The 23361-nt window shown below is 44.3% G+C and overlaps 1 pseudogene; it reads right to left on the bottom strand.

The window, feature by feature from the left end:
* Positions 1-574: 574 nt before the first annotated feature.
* LOC141074022 (uncharacterized) overlaps positions 575-23361 on the bottom strand; it is a 61726-nt pseudogene continuing 38939 nt past the window's right edge.

Raw genomic sequence — 23361 nt, 5'->3', positions numbered from 1 at the left:
TTAGTCTAGGACAATTTGTCTGCACTACTAATTATCAGCTGTTACATTACCAAACTAGGGCAGTCCCTATAGGAGAAAACCCAAGAATTATACTGTATTGTCACATACTATCTATTCCTGACACTGGAGGGGCTTATAAACTTACACAGTATATAGTTTGAGGTCTGGGATCTGCCAATATGGGGCTAGTTTTCTGACTGTTTCGGATAACATGATACATTATTTTAATTTTTTTGTCTAGTCTCGCTTGAATATACTGTAGGTCAATATTAAATAGTCTTCTGATGAGTCGCCTTTGGTGAGGACGATGAAACCAGTAGAAATGAGAGGCTTGGACAGTGAGTCACCTCACTCTATGTATTCAACTGTGGGGTGCATGTTTTTTCTATTAGTCCCCTATTAACTAATCTTCAGGGGGTGAATTATGGGTATAGTTTTACATTTGGAATTAATAAAGTTAAGTTTTATCCTTTTGTCAGCAAACATGAAAAATGACAAGAGACAACCCATTTAAGAAGATTCAATTTTGGTTAAAACTATTCCAACACTATGAACATAAAAAAGGCTTCTCCCCTATGTGACGTCTCTGATGTTTATTAACAGCTGATTTCCAAGTAAAATATTTCCCACATTAAGAAAATGAAAATGGCTTCTCCTTTGTGTGACTGCTCTGATGTCTAACAAGAATCGCTTTCCGGTTAAAACATTTCTCACATTCTGAACAGGAAAAAAGGCTTCTGCCCTGTGTGCGTTCTTTGATGGCGATCAAGATCTATTTTCCATTTAAAACATTTCCCACATTCTTAAGATGAATATGGCTTCTCTGCTGTGTGAATTCTCTCATGTGTAACAAGACTTGAATTCTGAGTAAAATATTTCCCACATTCTGAACATCAAACAGGCTTCTCTCCTGTGTGAGTTCTTTGGTGCCTAACAAGATTCCCTTTATGGTTAAAACATTTCCCACATTCTGAACAGGAAAAAGGCTTCTCCCCTGTGTGAGTTCTTTGGTGCTTAACAAGATTGACTTTCAGTCTAAAATATTTTCCACATTCTGAACAGGAAAAAGGCTTCTCTCCTGTGTGAGTTCTTTGGTGCTGAACAAGATTGACTTTCAGTCTAAAATATTTTCCACATTCTGAACAGGAAAAAGGCTTCTCCCCTGTGTGAGTTCTCTGATGAGTAACAAGCAGTGATTTATGTGCAAAACATTTCCCACATTCTGAACATGAAAAAGGCTTCTCCCCTGTGTGAGTTCTCTGGTGATCAAGCAAATGTGATTTCTGGTTAAAACATTTCCCACAATCTGAACACGAAAAAGGCTTCTCCCCTGTGTGAGTTCTATGGTGATCAACCAAATATGATTTCCGGTTAAAACATTTCCCACATTCTGAACAGGAAAAAGGCTTCTCCCCTGTGTGAGTTCTCTGGTGACTAAAAAGATGACATTTCTGGTTAAAAGTTTTCCCACATTCTGAACACGAAAAAGGCTTCTCCCCTGTATGAGTTCTCTGGTGATTAACAAATTGTGATTTCCAGTTAAAACATTTCCCACATTCTGAACAGGAAAAAGGCTTCTCTCCTGTGTGGAATCTCTGGTGCTTAACACAATCTGATTTATTGTTAAAACATTTCCCACATTCTGAACAGGAAAAAGGCTTCTCCCCCGTGTGAATGCTCTGATGTCTAACAAGAATCGCTTTCTGGTTAAAACATTTCCCACATTCAGAGCATGAAAAAGGTTTCTCCCCTGTGTGAATTCTCTGGTGATTAACCAAATCTGATTTCCAGTTAAAACATTTCCCACATTCTGAACAGGAAAAAGGCTTCTCCCCCGTGTGAATGCTCTGATGTCTAACAAGAATCGCTTTCCGGCTAAAACATTTCCCACATTCCGAACATGAAAAAGGCTTCTCCCCTGTGTGAATTCTCTGGTGAGTAACAAAAAGAGATTTCTTGTTAAAACATTTCCCACATTCTGAACATGAAAATGACTTCTTTGCTTTAGGAGCAGTTTGTTTTTTAATGCCTCTTTTGTGACTTTGATTTTCCTTAGTAGTTGGTAATGAATCAAAAGATGGGACCTGTTTCATAGGACCAGATGACAGATCTTTGCTGTGAATGGATGATAATATATCTGGAGTAATATCAATCACTTCAGTTGAATCTTGTAGGATCTCAAGATTATCAGATTTAAAAATTGAAGATGTCAGCTGTCCCTCTGATCTCCTGGTACAGTCATCTGCTAAGGTAAAAAACAATTTTTTTAATAAAATATCCTTGAGTTTTATATTTTTGAACATTGCTACTTAAACTGTCCATAAAAATGGCAAGCTATGTAAAAAACCTTAATTATTTACCAAGACTATGACAGTCCACAGTCTAATAGAAAACCTTGTTGGATGAAACAGTAGTGTGTGGTATTCAACTGTTCATTCTGCCTCCCAAATATTGAATATAAAGAAGCCAATCAATGTTATGTAGGCGAAAGTAATACCAGTTCTCACTTCACAAAAACAAGTCCCCACTCAGGTCCATCATTTGTCAATGGAAAAACAGATAAGGCAGGTTAGGGTTAGTGCTATAGTTAGGGTTCATTTTAAAGATAGGGTTAGGTTTTTCTCAATTGTCTCCCCAATAATTTGGTCACGTCAGTTTTCTATTTCCAGAAAAAAAATAAAAATGAATAAAATGGCCGGTCAGTATTATAGAGCAGAGGAGGCTTATGCACTTTTATGCTCTGACAGTGAAGAAAGTGCAGTGTCAGATGGCGATGTGGATTTTGAGGGCTTTAGTAGCAGTGACAGTGATAGCTCAGAAATGAGCAGTGATTCTGGTCCATCCTCACACACAAGGACCAGTACAACAAGAAGGACAAATAGCGCTTCTGGAGAAATGTCTCCAACTCAGGGAACAATGCCCAGTACTAGCGCTGTCCCTAGTGCTCGTGAATTGGCGCACACCAATGTCCAAGGGGCTTCGCCTCTTGATGTAGCATTTCCCAGATGGGAGGCTTCGGATTCGGCTACTCCATTCATCCCTAATTTTAATGCCATTCCTGGTATAAATATGGAGGTGGAAAATTTTGCACCAATTAATTTTTTTTTTAATTTATGACAGATAGCTTGCTAGAGCATACTGTCCTACAAATTTATATGCATCCCAATTCATCAGCCAGAATCCACGATCCTATTATGCTAGGTCAAATTTATGGGACCAACTAATATCCTAGAAATGAAAACATTTTCAGGACTTACAGTACATTAGCTATGGGGCTTGTTAAAAAATGAGCATTCAGTCCTATTGGTCCAACCGCCCTGTTCAAGCCACCCCTATGTTTTCTGCCGTTCTTCCTAGGACCCATTATGAAAGCTTTTCGCATGTATGAGAGGAAAGATGGCCAACTAAACCCACGAAGACGCCCTACTTATCTGGGGACATCTGGAAAAATCGTTTGGGAGCTGATAACTCCATTTTTACAAAAAGGCTACAATGTATATGTTGACAACTACTACACCAGCATACCTCTATTTAAAAGTCTGGTTGAACATAACATAGGGGCTTGTGAGAGCATTCGCAAAAACCATCAGGGGTCTCCACAATCATTGGTCAGCAAAAAGTACCGAAAGGGGCAGTCAGGGGCTTTACACAATGGAGAGCTGCTTGTCCTTAAGTATAAGGATAAAAAAGATATTTTTATCCTGAGCTCGATCCACACAGATGCCACAAGGGCCACTGCAGACCAACAGGGATCCACTACTCCAAAACCTGTTTTTAGTCATTGACTACAACAAATATATGGGGTGTGGACGACCTTGCAGATCAGGTTCTACAGCCATACCAGGTATCAAGAGAATCATAGATCTGGTATAAAAAGTTAGTCATGTATTTGTTTCAGGTGGCCACATATAATTCTTTTGTGTTATACAAAAAAGCCGGAAATGCAGATACTTTCCTTGATTATTAAGAAAAGGTCACTGAAAATCTTGTTTTTGAAAATTTTGTCCCCGCCAATCCTTTAGAATGTGAAGATGTCAGAAGACTCACTGAGCGACATTTTATTGCACTCATCCCAGTAACTGAAACAAGAAAGAACCCCCAGAGAAGATGTCGTGTATGTTCCTAGAGAGGAATGAGGCATGATCCCCGCTATTATTACCCACAATGCCCATCACTGCCAGCCTTATGCCTCCATGACGGCTTTACAATCTTCCACACAGAACCACGTTTTTGAACTGTTTTGACATTCAAGCATTTGGTTTATTTAGTGATAGACACATTTGAGTAGAGCTGACTTAACAATTTCCGGGGGTAGGTGGGGGAAGGTCTCCAGAGACACAAGCTGGGCACAATATATTGGGCACTACAATGACATTTTTGCAATTTTTCTGTTGTTCTGGCACTTAGCGGCTCTCCAAAGTGCCACAACAGCAGAATCCCCCCTGAAGTGACTCCATTTTGGAAATGACACCCCTCTGCGAATTCATCTATGGGTGTAGTGACCATTTATCTATCTACCTATTTTCCAATGTAAAATCTGGGGTTAAAACAACATTTTAGTGGTAAAAATATAATTATTTTTTCTTCACTGCCCAATGGTATAATTTTTTATGGAACAGCTGTGATGTCAGTATGCTCACTGCACCATTAGAAGAATTCATTCAGGGAAGTATTTGGTAAAATGCAGTCACTTTTGGGGGCTTATGATGTTCTGGCACCTCAGGAGCTCTGACGATGTGACATGTCACCCACAAACAATTCCAGCAAAATATGCTCTCTAATATGGCGCTCCTTCCCTTGCGAGCTCTGCCATGCACCCAAACAGTGGTTTACCCCCACATATGGGGTGTCAGCATAGTCAGTACAAACTAAAATATATATTGAGCTAAAAAGATTTGGATAATTTTTTTTTTTTATTTCCACGGCTCTACGCTATAAACGTCTGTGAAGCACCTGTGGGTTCAAGGTGCTCAATACACATCTGGATAAGTTCCCTAAAGGGTCTAGTTTCGAAAATGGGGTCACTTGTTGGGGGTTTCCACTGTCTAGGTACATCAGGGGCTCTCCAAACACAAAATAGCAACCACTAATTATTCCAGCAAATTTTACATTCAAAAAGTCAAATGGCGCGCCTTCCCTTTCGAGCCCTGCCGTGTGCCCAAACAGTAGATTTCCCCAAATATGGGGTATTGGCATGCTCAGGAGAAGTTGCAAAACAAAATGTATCGTCCATTTTCTCCTGTTACACTTGCAAATGTAAAAAAAAAAACAGGTCTTAAGGAAAAATTTTGTGAAAGAAAAGTAAATGGTTATTTTTTCCTTCCACATTCCATTAATTCCTGTGAAGCACCGGAAGGGTTAATAAACTTCTTGAATGTGGTTTTGAGCCCCTTGAGGGGTGCAGTTTTTAGAATGGTGTCACTTTTGGGTATTTTCTGTCATATTGACCCCCAACCTCACTTCAAATGTGAGGTGGTCCCTAAAAAAAAGTGGTTTTGTAAATTTTGTTGTAAAAATGAGAAATCGCTGGTCAACTTTTAACCCTTATAACTTCCTAATGAAAAAAAAATTTGATATAGTTGATATAGAGGCTACTGCGCAGGCGCCGCCATCGCCGGTGACATTTTACTGGATGCAATTTTTCTTTTCTAAGCCTCACAATAGCCACAATATTATAGGCATTATCACCAATAATATCAATGCTATTATATGCATTATGTAATAATGGGGGGCAGGTCAGTGAGGGGTCAGCGACCTGTCATAAGCCAATACAGATGACTATGTAATCAGAGCACCACATAAAGCCCCGCCCACAGCCCCGCCCCAGAGCACGAGAATCTCATTAACTGGAAACTACAAATACAAATTACACAACAGTAAACCAGAGTTGCCCTCATTTATGGTGGACCATTGGAGCTACTATGGATCTTGAGCAGAAGATTAGAGAAAATAATATTGCTCCCCATTTCAGGAGAGATTGTGCAGTAATCTGAATTCCTTAGGACCAAAAACAATGTAATTGGTTGTAAGTTCTATAGAAAAGGGCTTTCACTGCCCAACGTCATTTGAACAGTTTTGGGTGGAGCAGAATGTTGTGGTCTAGAGGCAAAATGGTGATCATGGTAATACGGCCGGACTACACCACCGATAAAGCAGCCACAGCCGGTGACTGAGAGGAATCTGTGACTTCTCTGCATTCAGTGGTTACTACTCACCTGGGTAGTCATATGTGGGAATCTCCTCTTTACACCACTCATCACCCCTCACATATGTCTCTGTAGTATTAATATGGGTCAGATCTTCACCCTGAAACAAATATTGTAAAAGTCACCGACAGATGGAGAAGTCCCATCTATGATCAGCTCTAATCCTGCCATCTCCACCGCTCTCATTACACAAGTATAAAACATATAATACTGGAGGATAAAACAAGACTGAGCACAAGACCTTCACAGCCGTCTACACATCATAGGGGAGATCTCCTGACACCTTCTCTCCATCTACCTGATGATCCTGAGGAGCACTGGGATCTTCTTGGTTACAGTCCTGTGGAAGAAGAGGACGGGGACATCTCTCTGGTGTTGTCCTCTTACTGGATAGATCTGGAGGAAACACATACAGGGACTGAAATCATTCTCTACATACAGATAATTATAGGCCGTGTGTATTTAGTCCTGTCTATTACCTGGTGATGTGAGGGGCTGGGGAACCTCCATTATGACGTTCTTGTACAAATCTCTGTGTCCTTCTAAATACTCCCACTCCTCCATGGAGAAATAGACAGCGACATCCTGACACCTTATAGGAACCTGACACATACAATGATACCGTCATCCCCCCGATCCCTTCATAGTGTTACTGTATAATGTCCCAGCATTCCCAGCAGTGTCACCTCTCCAGTCAGCAGCTCAATCATCTTGTAGATGAGGTCTAGGATCTTCTGGTCATTGATGTCCTCATGGATCAGGGGGTGAGGTGGGGGCCCCGTGATTGGGCTCAGGGGTCTTCCCCATCCCTCAGACACAGGGTCCTGACAGCGATCACTAGAGGTCTTCTTCACCACTGTGTAATCCTGGTTATGGAGAGACACATTAATAAATCTCACTACAGACATTTCCAGAGTCCTCACCTCTCCAGTTCTGTCCATCTGTTATTCCCATAGATAAGAATGATGTAATGTGACGACATCAGAATCTCTCACCTCTCCAGTGAGATGGAAGAGGATCTCTTGGGTGAGGTGTAACATCCTCTCCGCCATCTTGTCTCTGTCCATATCCATCCTTGATGGGTAAATCAGGAAAATTCTCTTCTGTAGAAGATCTTCACTGAGAGGATCCGATATTGTAGAGACCTGAATGAGAAGAAGATGATCCGCTGTAACATCATAAGAATCCTGTGTAATAATACAATTACTGGAGATAATAAGGGAAACATATGAGGAGATTTATTATCTTACAGGGTTTAGTTTTCTTCCCTGACATCTACTAATAAAACCTATATATTTAGGCCACAGACAACAAGCAGTTTCCTCCTCGGAGTCGGCAGCTGAACACGTTCCTCATAGACTCATCTTCCATAACGCTAATTCTCGTCTCATTACCGACACTGGAATCGGCATTAGCAATACTGCAGGAGATATTCATTACACGCGACATGAGAAATAACTCCTTCATGATGGGGACGACATCTTCATCTTCTACTGCGGCTCTAGAGACAGGTTTGACCAGAGTCGGTCACTGCCTCCATCCCCACCGGCCGTCTATATGAAGGTTTCGCGTCTTCCCCGCACTGGAATCTTCTCTCACGTTAGATCTCAGCTCTGAGTCACACACAGAAGTTTGAGGCTTTTAGAAAAGATTTTTTGTTTCCACAAACACAACGGACAAAAATGATCTGATCCCAAAGTCTCCATGTACAGTGATTTATGGGGATTATTTCTGGACTTAGGCTTTCCTATATTACATGAAAAACTCCAGAAAAAGCCGATATTAAAATGTTTCTAAAGAAAATTGGCTCCAACAATTCTTGTAAGAAGAAAAAAAGAGCAAAAAGCAGAAGACACATTGTATAATTTTTAACATGTTAAACATTTATTAAAAAGAAATGATTCTTTTTGGGCCCCAGAACATAGATGTACACCGCAGGGACGGCACAGATGAGGCTTCAACAAAAACCCTGAAAAGCAAACATGACATCTAAGAAGGTGTGACAGAGTTTGGCTGAATGCCCCCCGCCTTCAAGTACTCGATAGTATGGGGCGGCCTAGTTACTGCGATACTTACATGCCTAATAATGGGGTCTGGGCTGCAATGTATGAAGGTCTATTAGGCCGGGCCAGAGGCAGCATCCAATAAGTTACCTTATAACGCCCCCATACACAGTAGACTAAAGTTCCATGAAAGCTCTGATTTCGGGGGGTTTGGCCGACCATATAATGTATTTGGGGGCCTCCCGACAGATGATGTCAGGGCAGAGAAGGATCCGGCATCCTGAATTTCAGAGGATAATCCGTTTGCTCTTCCTGTAGATAATCCTCCTCTAGAGGAGTCTGGAGGCGACTCTCTCATACAGACCAGAGGAAAGCTGGAATATTTGTGTGTATGGGGGAGTCGGGAGAGATCGCCGTCTGCCAAATGACCGTTCAGCCAACTCTGATCTCATGTGTATGGGGCCGTTAGTATTACACTGACAGGCAGTGATGATACACGGCACTACAGTAGTACAGGGCATCACCGGAGCCATCAGAGGCTTGTATGTTGTATGATCGCACTGATCAGAGGGGTTTAAAAAAGGTTTAAAGTGAAAAAAAATATCACAGTTTCAGCAACAAGAAATATCCATCACTATATGGAAAGCAGAGTCACTGCACAATGTTAGTTACGTCACGTCCATAACTACTTTATTATACTCTATTATCCTGTACACAGTGGAGTAGATAGAAATCACAGATCCCACAGCAATAGCTGGAATTGGACCCTCCAATGTAAAGAAAAAAAAATCTCTCTATCTATATACACTGTTCAAAAAAATAAAGGGAACACTTAAACAACAGAATATAACTCCAAGTAAATCAAACTTCTGTGAAATCAAACTGTCCACTTAGGAAGCAACACTGATTGACAATCAATTTCACATGCTATTGTGTAAATGGAATAGACAACAGATGGAAATTATTGGCAATTATCAAGACACCCTCAATAAAGGAGTGGTTCTGCAGGTGGGGACCACAGACCACATCTCAGTACCAATGCTTTCTGGCTGATGTTTTGGTCACTTTTGAATGTTGGTTGTGCTTTCATACTCGTAGTAAAATGAGACGGACTCTAAAACCGACACAAGTGGCTGAGGTAGTGCAGCTCATCCAGGATGGCACATCAATGCGAGCTGTGGCAAGAAGGTTTGCTGTGTCTGTCAGCGCAGTGTCCAGAGGCTGGAGGCGCTACCAGGAGACAGGCCAGTACACCAGGAGATGTGGAGAGGGCCGTATGAGGGCAACAACCCAGCAGCAGGACCACTACCTCCACCTTTGTGCAAGGAGGAACAGGAGGAGCACTGCCAGAGCCCTGCAAAATGATCTTCAGCAGGCCACAAATGTTCATGTGTCTGACTCTGCACAAACGGTTAGAAACTGACTCCATTAGGATGGTGTGAGTGCCCAACATCCACAGATGGGGGTTGTGCTCACAGCCCAACACCGTACAGGGCACTTGGCATTTGCCAGAGAACACCAGGATTGGCAAATTTGCCACTGGTGCCCTGTGCTCTTCACAGATAAAAGCAGGTTCACACTGAGCACATGTGACAGATGTGACAGAGTCTGGAGACGCCGTGGAGAGCGATCTGCTGCTTGCAACATCCTTTAGCATGACCGGTTTGGCAGTGGTCAGTAATGGTGTGGGGTGGCATTTCTTTGGAGGATCACACGATGTTGGGCTTTGAGCACAACCCCCATGCAGACAAAATTGTGCCTGTTATGATTGGGTAACCAAGGAGGAAAACAAAACCAAGCTAAGTCACAGAAAACCAGAGAGGTTGGTATCTAAGTGGATTGCAGACCCCTGATCCTAACCACACAACTAGAAGTAGCCGCGGAACGTACCTACGATGATTCTAGATGCCTCGTCACAGCCGGAGGACTAATTAAGCCTAAAGCAAGACAAGGGGAAATCTAAACTGCCCCAGAGCAGACCCCAAAGGAATAGACAGCCCCCACACATGTATTGATGGTGAGACAAGATGAAAGCACAAACACAGGTAGGAAAATAGACTGAGCAAACGATGGGGCCAAAACTAACTAGACAGGACAGGAAAGGAAAGATACTGTCTGCAATCACGCCAAAAAAAACATGCAAAAATGTCCAACACTTCTGATAGCAAAAAACCTTGAAGTCATTAGACTTCTCCCACTATATCAGCATATTCTGAGAACAGAGCAAAAAAAAGGCCAATCTAATAAGGTACAAAAAGCAAACTGGCACATGCAGTGACATAGGAATGGAAATTCAGCACAGCCCCAGCCGGGGCTGGCTAACCACACAAAAACTGAATAGATCAAACCAAATCAAGTGTGAACAATAGCAGAGAACACTTAGCTTGAGAAAGCAGGAACTGAACTGGAAACCAGAACCTCAGGAGGCAGGAAAAAATCACCAGCATGGGAAGAGGGAATCGGCTGTCTTAAATCCAGTCTGAGACTCCAGATGTCCAATCCTCATCCTCATTATCAGGTGGCAGGTCTCTGTTAATTAGATCAGCTTCATTACCTCCTGCCACTAGCAGAGGGAGCCCAGAAAGAGAACTCACGACTCCTCTGTCAACACAACCAGCTCCTTCACCAGAAACCAGAGGCAGACCAGAAAATAAGTTCACAACATGTGCCTTTACCAGTAGATAAATTCCCAGTGGGGTGCAATTTCCAAAATGCAATAATTTAAGTGGGGAATTCAGCTCTTTTTGCACTTAAGGGATCTGTACATGGAGTCTACAAACTACAGTGGGGAAAATAAGGATTTGTTACGCTGCCAATTTTGGGGTAAAGTCACATTTTTGTGAGGAAAAAAGTAAAATTGTCATTTTTTCCTTCCACATTGCTTAAATTCCTCTCACACTGTCCGAATTCAGATATTGTCCTGTCAGAAAGGAGAATACAGGGAGAGAAAGGGTTAATAGGACTCACAGGAGGAACCGGCCCAGAAAGCAGAAGGTCCAGGAGTGTCTGCCACATATATGACTGCTCTATGCGCACAGGACCTGTGATGAGGTCACAGGAGGGGAGGAGTCAGGGGTCACATGATCAGGGGCCTCAGTGTGTGCAGGACTCAGTGTGCTGGAGCGCTCCCGATAATCAGCTGCATGTGTCGCGCTGTGTGATAGTCACAGCACCTGCATGGAGGGCGACACATGCAGCTGATTATCGGGAGCGCTCCAGGGATCCGGGGTCCCGATGCAGCTATTCGGTAAGTGATATTAGCCAATAACAACTTCTCCGACGATATTCGCTCATCTCTAGTAATAACAGCTCAAAGGAATTCACCAAACTTTTCATTAAGTTTAATAGAAAGACCCTATTAAATATTGAGCACCAGCGGGATGAAGCATTGACAGCGGCATGTAAAAGTGTGAGCGCCCCTGGTCAAAATGACTGTTATTGTGAGCAGTAGTAAGATGAAGATGAAATGATCTCTAAAAGGCCGAACCTCTAAGATGACACATGGCCTTTGCATTTTAGGCAAAAATACTAATAAAAAATACATATATAGACTATTTTACACTTTCATAATTGCTAAAAAGGAAAAAGGGGCGATGCAAAACTTTGGGCACCCTTGGAGATTTGTGTACTGAGATAATTTTGACCAAGATTTCACACCTTAATTAGCTTGTTAGGGTTATGGTGAGATCACATGGTGACCAGGAGCTACAGTCTGAGGAAAGGGCTAAAAAGCCTTCACTAGACCCCTATACAGCTGTATAATGAGGCCCAGGCTTTATAGTGGAGGGACAGGAGTGAGGGCCTGTTCCCAGGAGCTACAGACTGAGGAAAGGGCTAAAAAGCCTTCACTAGACCCCTGTACAGCTGTATAATGAGGCCCAGGCTTTATAGTGAAGGGACAGAAGTGAGGGTCTGTGCCCAGGAGCTACAGTCTGAGGAAAGGGCTAAAAAGCCTTCACTAGACTCCTGTACAGCTGTATAATGAGGCCCAGGCTGTATAGTGAAGGGACAGGAGTGAGGGCCTGTTCCCAGGAGCTACAGTCTGAGGAAAGGGCTAAAAAGCCTTCACTAGACTCCTGTACAGCTGTATAATGAGGCCCAGGCTTTATAGTGAAGGGACAGGAGTGAGGTCCTGTGCCCAGGAGCTACAGTCTGAGGAAAGGGCTAAAAAGCCTTCACTAGACCCCTGTACAGCTGTATAATGAGGCCCAGGCTTTATAGTGAAGGGACAGGAGTGAGGGTCTGTTCCCAGGAGCTACAGTCTGAGGAAAGGGCTAAAAAGCCTTCACTAGACCCCTGTACAGCTGTATAATGAGGGCCAGGCTTTATAGTGAAGGGACAGGAGTGAGGGCCTGTTCCCAGGAGCTACAGTCTGAGGAAAGGGCTAAAAAGTCTTCACTAGACCCCTGTACAGCTGTGTAATGAGGCCCAGGCTTTATAGTGAAGGGACAGGAGTGAGGGTCTGTTCCCAGGAGCTACAGTCTGAGGAAAGGGCTAAAAAGCCTTCACTAGACTCCTGTACAGCTGTATAATGAGGCCCAGGCTTTATAGTGAAGGGACAGGAGTGAGGGCCTGTTCCCAGGAGCTACAGTCTGAGGAAAGGGCTAAAAAGTCTTCACTAGACCCCTGTACAGCTATATAATGAGGCCCAGGCGTTATAGTGGAGGGACAGGAGTGAGGGCCTGATCTCAGGAGCTACAGTCTGAGGAAAGGGCTAAAAAGCCTTCACTAGACCCATGTACAGCTGTATAATGAGGCCCAGGCTTTATAGTGAAGGGACAGGAGTGAGGGCCTGTTCCCAGGAGCTACAGTCTGAGGAAAGGGCTAAAAAGCCTTCACTAGACCCCTGTACAGCTGTATAATGAGGCCCAGGCTTTATAGTGAAGGGACAGGAGTGAGGGCCTGTTCCCAGGAGCTACAGACTGAGGAAAGGGCTAAAAAGTCTTCACTAGACCCCTGTACAGCTGTATAATGAGGCCCAGGCGTTATAGTGGAGGGACAGGAGTGAGGGCCTGATCCCAGGAGCTACAGTCTGAGGAAAGGGCTAAAAAGCCTTCACTAGACCCCTGTACAGCTGTATAATGAGGCCCAGGCTTTATAGTGAAGGGACAGGAGTGAGGGCCTGTTCCCAGGAGCTACAGTCTGAGGAAAGGGCTAAAAAGCCTTCACTAGACCCCTGTACAGCTGTATAATGAGGCCCAGGCTTTATAGTGAAGGGACAGGAGTGAGGGCCTGTTCCCAGGAGCTACAGTCTGAGGAAAGGGCTAAAAAGCCTTCACTAGACCCCTGTACAGCTGTATAATGAGGCCCATGCTTTATAGTGAAGGGACAGAAGTGAGGGCCTGTTCTCAGGAGCTACAGTCTGAGGATAGGGCTAAAAAGCCTTCACTAGACCCCTGTACAGCTGTATAATGATGCCCAGGCTTTATAGTGAAGGGACAGGAGTGAGGGCCTGTTCCCAGGAGCTACAGTCTGAGGAAAGGGCTAAAAAGCCTTCACTAGACCCCTGCACAGCTGTATAATGAGGCCCAGGCTTTATAGTGAAGGGACAGGAGTGAGGGCCTGTTCCCAGGAGCTACAGTCTGAGGAAAGGGCTAAAAAGCCTTCACTAGACCCCTGTACAGCTGTATAATGAGGCCCAGGCTTTATAGTGAAGGGACAGGAGTGAGGGCCTGTTCCCAGGAGCTACAGTCTGAGGAAAGGGCTAAAAAGCCTTCACTAGACCCCTGTACAGCTGTATAATGAGGCCCAGGCTTTATAGTGAAGGGACAGGAGTGAGGGCCTGTTCCCAGGAGCTACAGTCTGAGGAAAGGGCTAAAAAGCCTTCACTAGACCCCTGTACAGCTGTATAATGAGGCCCAGGCTTTATAGTGAAGGGACAGGAGTGAGGGTCTGTTCCCAGGAGCTACAGTCTGAGGAAAGGGCTAAAAAGCCTTCACTAGACCCCTGTACAGCTGTATAATGAGGCCCAGGCTTTATAGTGAAGGGACAGGAGTGAGGGTCTGTTCCCAGGAGCTACAGTCTGAGGAAAGGGCGAAAAAGCCTTCACTAGACCCCTGTACAGCTGTATAATGAGGCCCAGGCTTTATAGTGAAGGGACAGGAGGGAGAAAAGTGGGGAAAGGAGCCAGAAGAGCCGGACTGCCCATCACTAACCTGCAGAGCCGCACTCCACATATATGGCTGCTCTGTGCACAGGACCTGTGATGAGGTCACAGGAGGGGAGGAGTCAGGGGTCACATGATCTCCGGAGTGAAGAGGCTCCATGGAGGCTTCTCCTCAGTCAGTGACATTCCCGCCATTATTCGCCCCTCACTACTGGCACAATTACCCCGCGCCGCCTTCTCTACACAGTGTTATGTGTGGAATATAACGTGTGATTTCTCTGGAGGGAAATAGACCCCACACATGAGGGAATTCTCACCGGTTACCGGCCGTCTACTATATGGCGGCATATGATTGTGCTATCGACTCCACACCAGGAGCTAAAATGCCCAAATCTCGGTTATTTCCCCCCTTCCAGAGTCCGGCTGAGGCCGGGGTCACACTTGGGAGAAACTCGCCCGAGTCTCGCTCCTCAGTGCCCTTGTGGATTAGCCTCTGTAGGGGAAACGACACCGGCTGTCAGGGACAGGGGGCCCCAACATAAATCCAATATTCGCTGTAAGAAAACCCAACCTGATGCCGCCATTCGGGGTAACCAATGCTCCGGCAGTCTGTGACAATGTCAGTAATTATATTTTTCTCACTGATTGGTAGATTTGTGGTAATTTTCCTGGATGATATAGTGAGTTACTCCCGTCCTCTGGAGGAGCATGCTGAGCACGTCAGACAGGGTCTCCAGGTTCTACGTGACAACTATTTATTTGGTAACCTGGAGAAATGACAATTTGTGGTCCAGCAGGTCCAATTCTCAGGACATTTGTCTTCTGCATTGGGGTCTCAGATGGACCCCGTTACGGTCCCAGCAGTCCCTTCATTGGTTTTTCCAAGTAACCTGAAAGTGTTACAGAGATTTCTTGTAGTCGAGATACTGAGGAACAAACAAGTGAAAAATAGGGTCTTACCTGATAACCAGATCTAATGAGAGTAGGGGAGTATTACACTCACCTGATGGAGTGGCGCCTTTACACCATGCTCAATGCATAAATCAGCTGCTGCAGGACCCGGGGCCAAAGACCGAGCAGAAGAGCTGATCCGGGTATAATGTGTCTGTACCTGCGCTGCTGATGGAGACGATCGGAGATGGAGATTTTCACTAAAAACGTTTATTTAAACAAGTTTTCAAAGTCAACGCGTTTCACAGTCACGCAGGACGTCTTCCTCAGGACGAAACCTGAGAGCGGATAAACATGTCAAGCCTGGAACGTTTTATATGCAGTCTTTATAATAATAATAATAATCTTTTTATTTATATAGCGCCAACATATTCCGCAGCGCTTTACAGTTTGCACACATTATCATCGCTGTCCCCGATGGGGCTCACAATCTAAATTCCCTATCAGTATGTCTTTGGAATAAAAAACGCCAACAAAGCACAAAATGTCAAAGTTCATGAGAAAGTCCGTCACACACAGATAAATTATAGATCATGAGAAAACAGAACACACTTACATACAATAATTACATTATAAAGTGCCTATGAATGAAGTGAGGTCACCTAAAAGAATGAATAAAGATATACTGTATCTTCTGACTATAAGCCGCACCGGACCATAAGACGCACCCCAAATATTCAGAAGGAAAATAGGGAAAAAGGTAATGTGTGAAATGGGGGTCTGTCCCACAGTCTGAATTCAGTAAACCCGGGGGGGATCGGCAGCGCTGGTGGAGCCGGGTCACAGGAGGTGTTCGGGGATCCGGCGATGATCTGACCTATCCCAGGCTGGTGCAGCAGGAGCCTCTGTAACATCTGTAATCTCACTGAGGCCATTTGGAGTAATGGGGTTTAGTTTATAAATCCAGAAGATTTCTTTCCGATGTAGTTGTCCAATGCGATTCTGACCCTGTGGGGGAATCTCCTCTGTGGGGAATATTCTCAGTTGTGTGGAATCTTTCTTGTGTTTGATGGTGCAGTGACGTGAAAGCCCATGTTGGAGAAAACCCTATGGAGTATTGGGACGGTGTGAGTTCAGCCTTTTGTGGAGGGGTTGGGTCGTCCTTCCCACATATAATTTCTGGTATGAGCATATAATCACGTGTGTAACATAACTGGTGGAACATGACATGGGAGTTTTGATCGGGAAAACTTCACCAGTAGAAATAAAGGTGAATTCAGAGAGACCATGGCAGATCGAGTCACAACAGAGGCAAGTTTTCAGATTGCATGTAATGAGTTTATTCGGGAGACAGGCGATTTTTTAGCAAATCTTCCGTCTTCTCTTTTATGTTTCTTGGTGCTAGGACATTTTTCAATGATGGAGGTCTTCAAAATGTCAAAAAGGGATTGCTGGGTAATGTTTTTCCCACTCCAGCTGTCTGACATGCTCATGATGCTCCTGCAGAGGACGTGAGTAACTCAATATATCATCAGGTAAACTACCGCAAATCTACCCATCGGGGAGAAAAAAAATGAGATTTTCAAAGACTGCCGGAGCATTGTTTAATCTGAATGGCATCACCAAATTTTCATTATGCCCCTCCGGTGTATTGAATGCGGCCTTCCATTCATCACCATTGTGTATACGTATAAGAGTAATCATAAGGAATTGAAAGAATTGTCACCCAGATCCTTCTTACAATTTTATTCCATGGTGAAACGAGACATCAAACCATATTAGAGTGCGGCGTGCAGGTAGCAGGGAGCTATACAGATGGGAGAGCCTGACGGACTACGGCCGTTTCGCACTTGCTTAGCGCTTCTACCGGTCCATGCTTGTCAGGGGGTTACACCACTTCCTCTTAACAAGGGTTAGGGAATGGTTAACTGAGAATTGCAAAACATTTACAGTGAGTACAGTGAAATGATTAATATAAAAAATGTAAAGAAATATATCATAGATCACAGCCACACAGACATATTCAATGTATCACTGAGGCCAAGGGGAACTTGTGCACCGCAATCCACAATCCATGCTGCTTCTCTTGTTAGTAGTAATCTATTCTGGTCACCGCCTTGTACAGGATAATCAGCGGGCTCAATTCCTGCAGATCTCAGCACATTGGGGTCCGCATTATGGACCTCTCTTATATCATTAATGTCACAGATGCTTTTCCTGTGTAACTGAATGGAAATGTTCTCTGAGCCTGATGTGCCGCGGTCTAATAGTCTGGGCAATATAATAATTGTCCTGGGCAGTATATGACATAAAGCACTTGCTCTGTGCGGCCCGTGATTAGTTTATCTACCGTCATCGCCCCGATCCTCAGATTTCTCCTGTAAGATGGAGATGACAGAAGGAGCGATCCCCACAATGGAAATGGCCTCTTGGACGTCTTCCATTTGATCAGGTGACTTTATTGTTCTTCTCCTGGAATCTTTCCTGTAGCGATAAGTCATCTAAGTCACCGCTTCTTCTAGAAGCAATCGAGGGTTGTTCTTTGCTGCTACGGCTAAATCTTTATCTCCTCACAAATGCCAATTCCTGTTTATCGCTGATTTTATTACATTCATATTGGGATTAGGTGTAAAAGTAACAATAAACCTTTTATTATCTCGTCCTTCTTTCTGCTCTTCCTCCTGGATCCTGTAACTAGACCCACATGGGTTCCTCCATCGCTCTAGCACAGTGTAATAATGTTGGCGGATAACCTCTGTGTAATAAGTCGTCTGTCAGGTCATTCGCTTGTTGTAGGAAACCTTCTTCTCTACTATTCATTGTTCTCAGCCTCAGATACCGGCTGTATGGTCGGCCTCTGTTAGTATGTTCCAGGTGCGCATTATTAGAATGGAGGGACATATTGGTGGCTGCAGGTTTTTATAGGTGCTGGTTATTATTCTACCATCCTCTATTTTATTATTCACATCTAAGAAATCTAAGTTATTCTGTCCAAATTGTGAATAAATCTCATATTAACCTTATTCTCCTCGATCAAAGGGAAGAGTTTCTCTGCTACTTTTAAACAATCGTCTCTTTTCTATCTGAAATCTCAAAAAAGTTCTTAGTTGTTCTGGAACACCCTCTCAGGGCTGTGCGGTTACTCGGTGCCGGGCCAGCGTCTACCCGGTCAATGGCCCTGAGTGTCCATGTAAGGCCCTGTGCACACAGTGCAGATTCGGTGCAGTTCTGCAGCAGATTTGGCCCTGCAGAACTGCACGTGATGTACAGTACCATTTAAGGCTATGTAAAGCCAAAAACGCTCTGCACATGCTGCAGGTTTTTCCGTGCAGATTTGGTGCGGAATAAGGCTAAGTGCAATGAGTGTAACAAGCTGCCACGAGAGGTGGTGAGTTCTCCTTCAATGGAAGTCTTCAGAGGCTGGACAGACATCTGACTGGGATGATTTAGTGAATCCTGCTTTGAGCAGGGGGTTGGACCAGATGGCCCAGGAGGTCCCTTCCAACTCTACGATTCTATGATTCTATGCACACGTACTTTTTTGCCCTGCAGATTTTTCCGCGCAGAATTGAAGAAATCCGCAGGTCAAATGACCTGCACTTTTCCTGCGGATTTCTTCCTTTTTTATTGTGGTTTTTGTGCGGTTTTCCTCTGCGGATTTGGAGAATGGAGCAGGTGGAAAACCGCACAAAAGAAGTGACATGCTGCATATTTTGAACCACAAGAAAACCGCGCGGAAAAATCCACAGCGTCTGCACAGTGTTTTTTTCAATTGATTTACATTGTACTGTACATCACACTGCGGATCCGCTGGATATCTGCATCGTGTGCACAGGGCCTAAAAGAAGCAGCATGTCGCTTCTTTTGTGCGGTTTTACTGCAGTTTTTCACCTGCTCCATTATAGAAATCTGCACTAAAGCTGCAGGTAAAACGCAGGTCATTTTACCTGCAGATTTAGCAAAATCTGCGCAGAAAATTCTACAGCAGAATCTGCACCGTGTGCACATAGCCTAAAAATAAGAAGTGACAACCAGCACAGCAGAGTCCTGCACACACTGAGGCCCCTGATCATGTGACTCCTGACTCCTCCCCTCCTGTGACCTCATCACAGGTCCTGTGCGCACAGAGCAGCTGTAGAAATCTCCGGCCTCGGGGGTCTCACCAGACTTCGCTCTTTTCTTGCAGGGGCCGCAGTGGATTTCATCCTGGATCCATAGAGCTGAATAGAGGAGCGATGTTCCTTCACTCTGATGGGAATTGATGGTGACGTTTGTCCAACGTCCACGTTACCGAGTAAATCCCCCCAGTACTGCAGCCGGTAAAGACCCCGATATCCACAGGTGTCCCCTCTAATTGGGGGAAAGGGATAGAAAAGCCTCTTATCCCGAGGGGAAACCCTATACATGGAGACATCGGCCTCAGATCTCTCCTGTCCTGTTCTTCCAGAGAAGCCTCAAACTTCTGTGTGTGACTCGGAGCTGAGATCTAACGGGAGAGAAGATTCCAGTGCGGGGAAGACGGGAAACCTTCATATAGACGGCCGGCGGGGATGGAGGCAGTGACCGACTCTGGCCAAATCTGTCTCTAGAGCCGCAGTAGAAGATGAAGATGTCGTCCTCATCATGAAGGAGTTATTTCTCATGTCGCGTGTAATGAATATCTCCTGCAGTATTGCTAATGCCGATTCCAGTGTCGGTAATGAGACGAGAATTAGCGTTATGGAAGATGAGTCTATGAGGAACGTGTTCAGCTGCCGACTCCGAGGAGGAAACTGCTTGTTGTCTGTGGCCTAAATATATAGGTTTTATTAGTAGATGTCAGGGAAGAAAACTAAACCCTGTAAGATAATAAATCTCCTCCTATGTTTCCCTTATTATCTCCAGTAATTGTATTATTACACAGGATTCTTATGATGTTACATCGGATCATCTTCTCATTCAGGTCTCTACAATATCGGATCCTCTCAGTGAAGATCTTCTGCAAAAGAGAATTTTCCTGATTTACCCATCAAGGATGGATATGGACAGAGACAAGATGGCGGAGAGGATGTTACACCTCACCCTAGAGATCCTCTTCCGTCTCACTGGAGAGGTGAGAGATTCTGATGACGTCACATTACATCATTCTTATCTATGGGAATAACAGATGGACAGAACTGGAGAGGTGAGGACTCTGGAAATGTCTGTAGTGAGATTTATTAATGTGTCTCTCCATAACCAGGATTACACAGTGGTGAAGAAGACCTCTAGTGATCACTGTCAGGACCCTGTGTCTGAGGGATGGGGAAGACCCCTGAGCCCAATCACGGGGCCTCCACCTCACCCCCTGATCCATGAGGACATCAATGACCAGAAGATCCTAGAACTCATCTACAAGATGATTGAGCTGCTGACTGGAGAGGTGACACTGCTGGGAATGCTGGGACATTATACATTAACACTATGAAGGGATCGGGGGATGACGGTATCATTGTATGTGTCAGGTTCCTATAAGGTGTCAGGGTGTCGCTGTTTATCTCTCTATGGAGGAGTGGGAGTATTTAGAAGCACACAAAGATCTGTACAAGAACGTCATAATGGAGGTTCCCGAGCCCCTCACATCACCAGGTAATAGACAGGACTAAATACACACGGCCTATAATTATCTGTATGTAGAGAATGAATTCAGTCCCTGTATGTGTTTCCTCCAGATCTATCCAGTAAGAGGACAACACCAGAGAGATGTCCCCGTCCTCTTCTTCCACAGGACTGTAACCAAGAAGATCCCAATGTTCCTCAGGATCATCAGGTAGATGGAGAGAAGGTGTCAGGAGATCTCCCCTATGATGTGTAGACGGCTGTGAAGGTCTTGTGCTCAGTCTTTTATCCACCAGTATTACTGTATATACTCATGGCTATCTGCCACGTCCTCTGTCTGTGACGTTCAGGCAGAAGAGGGCACGACGCACACTAACCACGTCACCGCGCCCTCTGCTATCTGAATGTCACTGACAGAGGACACATCAGACAGCAGCGATGGAGTGAGGGGACAGTTGAATATAGCCTATACTTTACCCGTCCTGGCGCCGTCTCTGCAGCTCTGTTCTCCCACTGTCTCCCTTCCTGCCTTCAGCGGTCACATGGTACCGCTCATTACACTCATGAATATGCGCATATTCATGAGTTTAATGAGCGGTACTATGTGACCGCCGAAGGAAGGAAGGGAGTCTGTGGGACAAGCAGGGGGCTGCAGAGACGGCGCCAGGACGGGTAAGTATGACCTGGCACCCCTCCGACCCCCTGGCGTATATGACTCGAATATAAGCCGAGAGGGGACTTTCAGTCCCAAAAAATGGGCTGAAAATCTCGGCTTATATTCGAGTATATACGGTATATGTTTTATACTTGTGTGATGAGAACGGTGGAGATGGCAGGATTAGAGCTGATCATAGATGGGACTTCTCCATCTGTCGGTGACTTTTACAATATTTGTTTCAGGGTGAAGATCTGACCCATATTAATACTACAGAGACATATGTGAGAGATGATGAGTGGTGTAAAGAGGAGATTCCCACATATGACTACCCAGGTGAGTAGTAACCACTGAATGCAGAGAAGTCACAGATTCCTCTCAGTCACCGGCTGTGGCTGCTTTATCGGTGGTGTAGTCCGGCCGTATTACCATGATCACCATTTTGCCTCTAGACCACAACATTCTCCTCCACCCAAAACTGTTCAAATGACTTTGGGCATTGAAAGCCCTTTTCTATAGAACTTATAACCTGGAGGATCCACCTACCCCCTGGGATCAGGAGACGCTGACCGTTACCTGCCCAGATCTGTAGTCTACAAAGCCAAATGACAGCGTATGTAGAATGTGCTGACAAGATAGAAAATCACTTGGAGAAAAATCTTATGCTGGGCCTGTAAGAGAAAGCAGAGGGTAATGATGCTGTTGGCTTCCTAGATCCCTGAGATCTTATCGGATGAATCTTCTCTCCCTTCTGTGCTGCTGAATGTCTCATGGTCCCTAAAAGACCAGGTCCTTACAAGTCTTTCTGGTCAAACTTTGCTTTTATGAGCGACAACTCCAAGGGTATGTGCACACGTTGCAGATTTACCTGCAGAATTTTTTGCACAGAATCTGCATCTGTTGCCAGAAAACGCAGGTAAAAATCCGCACGTTTTTTATGTGGATTTGTATGCGTTTTTGTAAGCTAAATAAAGATATGTTAATTAACAAAAAAAAAAAAAAAGATTTGTGATGTCATTTCTGGTCCAACCTCCTCTTTTACATTTGTCCAACCCACACTCCATTACACACACAGATAAATATGGGATAGATGGATATATCTATAGATAGACTGATATATCCATATCTATGGATGGATCCAACTATGGATGGATCCATCTATGGATCCATGGATGGATTTATGATGGATAGATGGATGTATCTATGATGGATAGATGGATGGATCCATCCATGGATGGATATATGATGGATAGATGGATCCATCCAATAAGACGCCTATCCATTATAGATAGATCCATCCATCCAATAAAATGCCTAACCATTATTGATCTTATAGTAAGAAAGGGTTAAAAAACACACATAAGATTAAAGTATTTTAATGAAATAAAACATGACAGTTTTTCATAATTTTTATTGTACGCCTAAATCCATTCAAAGCCATCGATCACCTGCAAAAAAATAAAAAAACAAACCAACAATATACTCCCTGTCCCATGTAATCCCATTAATAACGAATATCCCACGACGATCTCCCCTATAGAGCTGTCACATCAGCAGATATGACCGCTCTATAGGCCTCCGATGACACACTGACAGGCGAAAGCCCTCCAGCAGTGTGTCATTGGAGATAAGCCTCGCATTTTACGGCACTACAGCGTGAGAAAATTCTCACGCTGTAGTGCCGCAAATTGACAGGTGAACTCCAGTGACCTGTCGGCGGCGAAGTGATACAATACAGAGGATTATCTCTGTCATTGTATCACTGGATCCCCTGGAGAGCAGTCGCATCAGCTGATGTGGCAGCTCTCCATGGGAGATCGTCGTGGGATAATCATATTAATTGGATTACGTTGCACACAGGGAGTATAGTGTTTATTATTTTAATATTTTTTCAGGTGAGCGAGGGCTTCGGGGATTAGGTGT

The sequence above is a fragment of the Dendrobates tinctorius genome, unplaced genomic scaffold (genome assembly GCF_039654945.1).
Source record: "Dendrobates tinctorius isolate UK_male_01 unplaced genomic scaffold, ASM3965494v1 ptg000322l, whole genome shotgun sequence".
Taxonomy (NCBI): Eukaryota; Metazoa; Chordata; class Amphibia; order Anura; family Dendrobatidae; genus Dendrobates; species Dendrobates tinctorius.
This window is presented reverse-complemented; position numbering and strand designations above follow the sequence as displayed.